This window comes from Dendropsophus ebraccatus, chromosome 9, assembly GCF_027789765.1.
Source record: "Dendropsophus ebraccatus isolate aDenEbr1 chromosome 9, aDenEbr1.pat, whole genome shotgun sequence".
Classification (NCBI taxonomy): Eukaryota; Metazoa; Chordata; class Amphibia; order Anura; family Hylidae; genus Dendropsophus; species Dendropsophus ebraccatus.
In genome coordinates, this window is record NC_091462.1 from 102932679 (window position 1) to 102941124 (window position 8446).

Sequence of the window (8446 nt, forward strand, 5' to 3'; positions counted from 1 at the left end):
TATTAATTATGCTTCTTATTCTTCAGGACACCGTAGATGAGCGAATGGATTCACAACTAATTGGATTATTTCTGAATTTTACAAAAAAACTAATTGGAAGTTTTTGTGATTTTATTTTTCTGCTTCATACTGGATTCAATTTTAGCATTGAAGCAGGGGCCCTAGACAAAGATAGGAGTCCCTGCTTCAGTACTTACAGAGAAGCCTGGCATACACTGTATGCCTGCCAGATCTGCCTCTAGGTGATGTGATGCTCGTTGTTCTCTCTAGTCTCTGTCAAAGCTTCCAGTAACCATTGAGCTATCAATATAGTGCTCTTCGATGCTTTAGTAATCACTAAATTGGTCACTAGAGGCAGTAAAAGAAGACACCAGTCCCGGCCTATCCTCAGATCGGAGTGGGGGACAGGTAAGTATTTTCCTAGTACCCTCTATCCTTAAGAAGTTAAGTGGCAATGATGCAAATCACCATTTAGTAGGCCAGGTGCTCTGTGCATGGTCCATAGAGTATTCTCAGGCAGAAGGCATATATAAAGTATGCCTCCAGCTCAGTACGTAGTTTTCATAGCAGCCTACTTTGGGGCGCTACAGAAACTATGTAGCCAAAATGTGGGGGACCCTGGAGGTTAGACCTTCCCGCAATCGCCTAGTTATGCCGTGTCCTATAGACAAATATGCAAAACTACTGCGAATACACCATCACATGTTCCTTAACGTCACTGACAGTAGTATTTGTGCATATTTGTCTTCCCAGGAGGCAATGTTACTACATTAACGTGTTGGTGTCTCCTCAGTGTTTTGGTTGATCTCCCTGAGGTTATCTATCATTCCATTGGATACTGTGGATAGGGCATACCTTGTCCAGATGGGAATACCCCTTTAAGTTGTCCTTGCTATGTTAGGCTCTGTTTACCACTTGAGTCTTGAGTCCATATAACATAAGCCATTATGATTTGGTAAATGCATCCAACCGCACAACCGAATACCATTAAAGCAGAAGTCTGGCCTTTTTGAAAATCCGGCAGCTGGCAGGGGCTGGGGGGAATTTAATAACAAACTTAGTATGAACGTCCCTCTCCCCATGCCCGCAGTGAGTGGTGGGGCCAGCCTCGGGACCCCCGCCAGGCTCCAGGATCTCCGGGGCGTACATGTCACAACCTGGTTGATGGACTGGCCACTCAGAAAGTCAGTTACTGGGATATGACACCGCTCCAGTAACTGATTGGCTGAGTGGCCAGGCCATCAGACGGGACTGGCTTTTTCCTTGCGATATCATCACAACTCGGGAGAAAATGCCTTCCTGGTGGGGGTCCTAAGGCCGGTCCTGTCGCCTATCGTGGGAATGGGGAGAGGTAAGTGCGTACTCGTTATCAAGTTCCCCACTGTCGGCTGTTGGATTTTCAAAATGGCCAGAATTCTCCTTTAAATAAACCCCGATGACATTATGGAATCCAATTGAGTTGCCTCAAGGCTTTTGTTCTTTTAGCAGCAAAAATTGAGCAATGGAAGTCTTGTCTGTGGAGAATATCCAGGGGTTCTAGAATGGATTTAGGCTCTATTACAGGGAGAAGACCATTGGCCAAATAGGCCAATTCCATTGGCCAATTCCTCCGTGTAATAGGGCCAGTGATCAGTGGATGAACATGGAAATGCTCGATTGACTTCATTCTAACCTGCTAAAAAATATTGCCTGTGGGCTATACCTTTCCCCCGTAATAGTGGATGTGTGACCGGTAAATAATACGAGTAGATGATCCAACAATGGTTGTGTGGTCCTCCCTGCACGGCGGTCAAGCCTTATTATAGGATTATAGGCTCTATAAGATCTGCGCTCGGGAAGACTGTCGGCGACTATGATAGGGCCCTAAGTAATCAAGATGGCTAGGTAATTGCTCTCGCTATACTCCATCCCTATATGCTTTGCAACAAAATGTATACCCTCCCGGAGTAATGCTCTGCATGTCAACATATTAAATGAGACTCGCTTCTCTTATGCATCAATAGAAATTTATAACCAGTGCGATTCATGCCTTTAAAAATCTCTCATTGATGAGGTCGTGTTTTCACCATGTGGCATGTTTTTTTCCCTCCCGCTAACAAATAAAGGAATATTCATGTGTTGAGGCTGTATTGTGTAAAAGTCAACGCTTGAAGCGGCTTTTGAGTTTCTGGTGAATAGGACACAGTGACACACTGTGCTGTCTGGAAGTATTAACAATACTCTGTACAGAAAATACAGACGAATAACTGATTTTTTGATTTTTTTTTACACCCTTGACTGTATTTTTCCAACCGTTAAGTCTCAAAGCTGAAAAATAATTCACTGTCGACAAAGAAATACATTTGCCATGACCTACTCTGGGTGTTATAGACATGCTGGGGGGGAGAACGCTGGGTTATATCCATCCGTTCCTACCTTGGAATTGTTGTATAATTATTTTTTCATTGCTATAGAGGTCCGGTTAGATATATAAGATGGACCAAGGTTAAACAGAAGCGATAGGAAGCTTGACCTATATGCTTTGTAGTGAATCTTCTGTGAAACAGACGATAGTTGTGGAGTCGAGAGGGCTTTGATTATCTCCCGAAGGGGTATGTGGTGTTAGGGTCTGTGTTTGAGGTGAAAGCTACTGAATAGTTATGCCGCATTGTGAAGACAACAAAATATTTCCATTGAATGTCACAGCCGAAGGGTCAACTTTGACATGAAGTATAACTGATGGGGGCAACGGATGCCGGCATCCCATGCGTCGCCCCATAGGGTTGAATGGCACATGCCACTGGACATATGACCCATCCGGCATATTTGCTTTCAAACCGGATACAGAGATATGTGATCCCTGCCTTACTGTACAGTACTGCTATGGCTCCGGCAGAAGATGTCATTACCTATAGCTACACCCCAGATCCCTTGCATTGACTAGGACCAGGGGAAAACAGCTCCAGATGTTGTTGGTTGGATGGAGAAAACGTTTTCTAGACACTATGCTGAATATTAAGCTGCAGTGGATATATAGTTTATACCTCTAGCTGTATGTATCTAGAAGGTTTTACTCAAGACTTTTTCCAGTCTACGCTGATAAAGATCCTGTTCTTGCTCAAAGAGGGAGAGTTGGCTATACAGAAGGGGCACTATAGCTGTGCAAGGACTCTTCTGCAAACAGCTAATTCTTTTTGGGTTAGTACTTAGTGGTTTCAAAATCAGCCCCATCTTTAGTGTACGCCCTGCACTAGGGTTTTGTGCCGTAACCAACCATGTGTTAAGTTTCCTTTAAGGGGTTTTCAGGTTAAAACTTACTTGTCCCTATTCATTTTCTATGTCGGTGCTGCAGAGAGCCGAGTGCTGTGCTTGTTCTCTCCTGTAGATCCATAGAGAATAAATGGAGCTGCGGGTCATGTGCCGACGTGCGGCTCCTTTCAAAACAAAGGAACTGGGGGGGCAATCTGGAGATTAGTGTACGCGTGTTTTTGTGAGGGGGGAAGGGGTCTACAGATTTCTTGCTTGTCATCTAGCCTTTGGATGAGGGTCACATACATAAATAAAACAATCCTTTAACCCATGGTTAGCCAACCTGTGGACCACTCCTACTGAAAAGCCTCACCTACCTGGGCTGTACATATCTCTAGAAACAACCCTTATGCTACGTTTACACGGAGCGATAATTCGCCCGATCGTACGATTAACGATTTCGAAGTAACTTTTTTTTTTATAACAAACGGCGTTTAGATGGAACGATATATCGTACAGAAAATGTGTTTTGCGATCGCTTAAGCCTATCTCGCACATAGGTAAAATAGGTGAACGACTGTTTACACGGAACGATCTGCAAATTTTTGGCGAACAATTTAAGAACATGTTCAAAGGTTAAAATGAACGATTTCTCGCTCGTCGTTCGATTGTTCGTTGCGTTTACATGTACGATTATCGTTCGAATTCGATCGTTATCGTGCAAATTTGCACAATATAATCGTTCCGTGTAAACGCAGCATAAGGTGCCTTAATGCTTCTTCAGGGCTTTCTAATCAGTCTGGGTCCTATTACACTGAGCGATTTTTAACAATTAACGACTAACGATAAACGATTGCAAACTAGATTGTTTATCGTTAACCTGAAATCGTTCACCATATTACACAGAACAATAATCGTTAGTTATGATCGTTACTAAGATCGTTATCTGATCCCTGAAAAACAATGAACAATTTGCTATTACACTGAACGATTAGTGAAAAAACGCTGAACTTGAGCGAACGAACGTGGAATTACAGTGAACGATTAGCGAACGATTAACAATAATTTTAGGTTCAGATCTAAATAAACGATCAATGACATACGAACGATTTTTCTATTGTTGCTTATAAATTCTTAGCTTTACCTCTAGAAAGAGCCATATGACAGACCTACCACTTATATGTGAAAAATCTCGTAGACTAGTTACGTGAAAGTTTTAGAGTTGATGTTCAGAACACAAGAGATGCCTCTTTGAAATTAAAATTGGGAAGAATTTTTACGCCAGTGGAAGGGTATTTAAACTAATGCTTAAATGAAGTGTGATGAGGCATGAAAGTATACTCAGGGTTTATGAAATATGCTATTTCAAGCATTGAAGATCATTGATAAAAGTGAATGCTCTTTTCCAATGTTCACTCTCACCAGAATACCAATTATTCACCATCTGCTGCAGGTACACGACTAGGACTCATATCCACCTGGCCGTCACTTCATTTCTTCTCCCTATAGGATACCCACTGTATGGGAAGAATTATAAACTTATTCATTACATTTACATGAAAATGTCAGTCAAAGCCATTGACGAGCGTTGGATCGCATGTAAATACAATGCCGGCAAAAAGCAAAACGGGCAATTTCAAGGTGCAGGAATCTTTAGATGAAAATATTTAAAGGGTTTTTTAATATTTAAAAATTGCTTTTTAAATGCATTATGATCTACTTCATACTAATTCCTCTGACCATGAACCTTAGATACATGTTGGCTGAACCTGGATTGGCTGACTCTTTCATGATGTATAGTAACCATCCTATTCTTTTTTTCTCAGGGAGATAAGCTGATGCCAGAGTATGGCCGTTGTGAACCTCCACTCCTCAAATACCAGGTTATGACAAGTGTAACTCCTCCATATACTATAAAAAAAAACAAAAACAAACAAACAAACACGTGTGGTAGGTTTAACCCGGCCAGTTACTGTGATTTGGTTATTCGTGACGCCAGTACTGTAGTAGTACACAGGTGTGATGTTGGTACCTGTTTTGGCCGGTTTATGTCCCCAAATGGTCGGTGACCTCCGGAAGTATTTTGGGTCCCTTGGGCACTTGTCACTGCAACCTGGAGTGGTAGTAGACCCACCCTGAATGTCTGTATCGCCACCCACAGAGAGGGGAAGAATAACTCAAGGTAGACAATGGTGTGTGTGGGTGAAGGTGCAGGACGATAAGGCAGAGTCTCGTGCATTTACTACAAAAATAGAACACTTTACTGAACGTAGTTACAGGTGAACAATACACTCAATACAGGTAGTGCAAATCTTGATAAACTTGATTGCTGACAGTAGAATAAACCAGTGCTTTATAGAGGTAGGTGCTTGTGGTAGTAAGTGCTTTGCGAGAAAAAGTAGGAGGAGAGGAGTTGCCAGGGGAGCCCGGCCCAATGTAGAATCTGTACTCTGCCTGAACTGTAGATAAGAAGAAGTAAGTGATACTCGTATTCACGTTTAGACTATAGTCTGACCACCTTCCGCCCCCTAGTTGAATATAAACCGTCCTAGGTGGGTAGCACGAGCCCCAGTGATCACTTATCTGGGTGTAGCAGACTTTAGAGATTACCCAATCATCTTGTGCTGCACAGTAGGATACGTAGACCTATTCTGGTAGCTTTGTCCTTGATCTTTTTCCTCTTGTTTCAGGGGACCGCCCTGCACGTTTTAGATGGATTCCTGGCATGGGCTAGGGTTATCCTAGGTGGATTCTCTCCCCTAAGTGGAGCTTAGCACTGCATAACTGTGGTAGTTGCTTCCATAAGGGAAATCTCACTGGGAGCTAACTTCTCACACATCCAATCACACTGAAAACTAGTCTGAACTCTCTCCACTTACTCCCACATTGAACTAGTTCCTCCTCCAGGGGCTATATCTTAACCTTCCTGTGGGTGGTGGAGCTGAGTGTGGGTAAGAGAGAAGAAGGATAGGATACGATAAGAAATAACAGCACCTGTGACTGGTCAGCATACAACACATGGTATAAACAGTTAACCCTTTGGCTATGCATACAAGGTAAAAACAGTGGCGACATCTAGTGGGGAAAATAAGGTACTTCATCTCCCACTTGTTAACTTGAAAGAACAACTTACTAAGGTGCATAGGACTTTACCTGTGCTGGGACAACACACATGTAGCAACAAGGGCATGAGCACGAAGCGCTTCCAGGCCATTCTGGTCTCTTCATCAGGTGCTATGAACCTGATGCACCCTATGAAGAGGAAACATGTCGTGCTCATGCCCTGGTTGATACATGCTGTTTATTTTTTTTTATTGTTCTAATAAATCATTGTATATGGAGGAGGTGTGTCTGTCATAACCTGATATTTGAGGAGATTCACATCTATACTAAACCCGGCGTGGGTGTAAAGAGACCCACACCGGAGTCACCTTCTATGTGATAGGAGAGTTGTGCCTCTATCATGCACACAGTGATCACAGCCACAGGTGGTAATCTGGACTCTCAGTGGCATATATATATATATATATATATATATATATATATATATTACCCCAAGGACCACATTCACACTTATGATATGAATAAGATCTGTTATCCTTGAATAATCTATTGGCAGGTAATAGACGTCTATTTACTTTAATCCAGGAATGATGTCAGCTTCATGATGGCAATTTGGTAAAATACTGGCATACTTGTAAAGGCAATTGTGGAAAAATTGAAGTCTACCATGACCATATACCTGGAGCTGGCACTACTGTTGTCCATAATCTACAAGAAGCATGCAAAGTATACAGCATTGGGACAGTTTAAAGCCAAAGACCTACTATTATACCAATTAAGGTTCATGCATATTTACCTGGGGTGACCTAACAAGGAAAATCGAATAATTAACGTTAAATCGAGCTATTAACGAAATCAATATTTTGTTGACTGCTTTTGAATTCATCCATGGTCCCCATAAACACTCAGGATAGAATAGGTGCACTCCGGTTACATATTCCAAGGACATTGCTCATGCATTCCGGCTTACAGGACTGCAGTTGTTATAAGCTGTTGCCATAGAAACTGTCTTTATATACGGCCACATAGCGCTCATCATACCTGTCGACGTTCTTTAGCATTTGTAAGTATTATGTGCGTATTCAAACACTGTCCATACCCGACCTGAGGATTTTGGGCCAATTTGGGGATAGAATCAAGGATTTGCCCAATGGCGGCTGAAGTCTAGACTCCCATAGCTAGATGCTACTATGTCCCATACATGAAACTGGCATCAGCACTGGGCAAACCTGGCTGAATAACGGAGTTTCCCGGGTTTGCGGGGGTGATGGCAATGTGAATAGCCAGACTCTATTCTTGTCAAGCTAAGGAAGGGGTGAAGATGGCATCCTTGTGTTTTTGTATTGTCTGAATAATTCCCCTTCTAAAGCCTCTTATTTGCTAATCGTTGAATGGATTTTGGTTAAGGAGAATCTGTCAGCTGTAATTCATGTTCCAAACTGCTGCTCCGGCAGTCGGGGCAGAAGCAGGAGAGGTTTTCTATGGGGATTTGCTACTGCTCTGGACAGTTCCTGACATGGACAGAGGTGGCAGCAGAGAGCACTGTGTCAGACTGAAAAGAATACACCACTTCCTGTAGGACATACAGCAGCTGATAAGTCCTGGAAGACGAGATTTTAAAATAGAAGTAAATTACAAATCTGTATAATTTTCTGAAACCAGTTGATTTGAAAGAAAAAGATTTTTTTGTGGAGGCAGCCCAGGCCCTCTGCTATGCCACTGGCTCGGTGATCACTACTACAAGTATAACAATATAAAGATTTTTTAAAATATATAAATTAACCCTTCACATATTATGGCCAGTTCACACGGAGTAAAACTGGTGGAATCCCGCCAGCCTCCGTGTGATACAGGCATTCTATGGGAGGCTCGTGTGCCTCCTCTCCCCGTGCGGAAGAATGGACATGTCAATTCTTACGGGCGGAGAGGTGCGGAGAGAGGAGGCGCGTGAGCCTCCCATAGAATGCCTGTATGACACGGAGGCTGGCGGGATTCTTCGCAGTGGAATTCCGCCAGTTTTACTCTGTGTAAACTCAGCCTTAAAAGTTTAAATCATCCCCCTTTTCCAGTTTTTTAAATGAAAGAATATAAAAATAAACATATTTGGTATTGCCGCATGCAGAATCGCCTGTAAACTATTGCACACTATTGCAGA